At 30.7% G+C, this 1138-nt stretch overlaps 1 protein-coding gene across 1 annotated transcript in view; it reads right to left on the bottom strand.

Annotated features, from left to right (window-relative positions):
• Nucleotides 1–729: 729 nt before the first annotated feature.
• The window catches only part of LOC119588583, a gene marked incomplete in the record, with an annotated part of 49963 nt that continues 49554 nt past the window's right edge, over nucleotides 730–1138 (bottom strand). The window contains 1 exon segment of the mRNA XM_037937224.1: nucleotides 730–1138.

Here is a 1138-nt window from a genome sequence, read left to right on the forward strand (position 1 = left end):
TAACTATTGACCTATAGTAAAGTATCTGTGATAGCAAGGAATTTGTAAACTGAAAAAAAAGGTCATCCTGTTTCTTATTTTTGCAGCCTTTATGTGATTATTGCTGTTATTAGAATAAAATCCAATGCAACACATTAGTACATTACCTTTTCCTGATAGTATTTACAGTGCTCTGAATTAAGCCTTCCACTTTACAAAGTAAATTGATTTATCTGTGATAAACATATGATTCTTTGTTGTTCATGGATAAGTTTTGGTTCTGTTTTTGGGGCTAAATAATGGTGGATTATGAGCTAAGGGAGTATTAGCCTAAAAAGGTCTGGAACCACTGATTTAAATGTTTATCTATTTAAAGTCTGCAGGCAAAGTATACACTTGAGTAATTGAACACTGGTACCCTTGTGGCCAGGACACATGAAAATAATAATTCCCTTTACATTCTCAACTCATATTACATGATTTCAGTACTCAAAAAGCATATTAAATATTTGTAGACTATCGAATAAGTTGCCAGGAGACTTGTTGTTTGTTTACTCTGCATTTCATAAAAATCCTACTCCTGTTAATTATTACATTCTAATATTTTGGTATATCTGGCATACTAATATCTAATTTTGTAACTTATTTTATATTACTGTTTTGTCTATAGTTAGACAGGAACCAGAAAATAGTATAAATATAATTTTCTTGTATATCTGCAAATACTTCAACAGGGTTGAATAAAATACATTTTCAACATCATAGCCACTTTTTATTAGTTAATTCTAAGCAATGGTCAAATATTAAGAATAGAATAAGGAGCAAACAACCTGACCTTGATTTTTCCACTTCAAACCAAAGGTACAACTCAAATTGCAGTAAGTTAGGAGAGTACTCAAAAGTTAGCTAACTGCCTTCTTACATAATAGCCACAAATAAGAAATAAGGCATCCATGTAATTAAATGACAAGCGAGACATAACAACTGGAAAACAGGTTCATAAAAACTATATCTATAGCAATATGTGACTTTGATATAACTTTATGAATTATGATATGTACACATATGGTCACTTGAGTCAGCAATAAAGGCTGATTTAAAAATTTGAAGAACTGCTCTAATCAATTTGAACAAGAGCCCTTTACTACAATACAAACGT

The sequence above is a fragment of the Penaeus monodon genome, chromosome 24, assembly GCF_015228065.2.
Source record: "Penaeus monodon isolate SGIC_2016 chromosome 24, NSTDA_Pmon_1, whole genome shotgun sequence".
NCBI lineage: Eukaryota > Metazoa > Arthropoda > Malacostraca > Decapoda > Penaeidae > Penaeus > Penaeus monodon.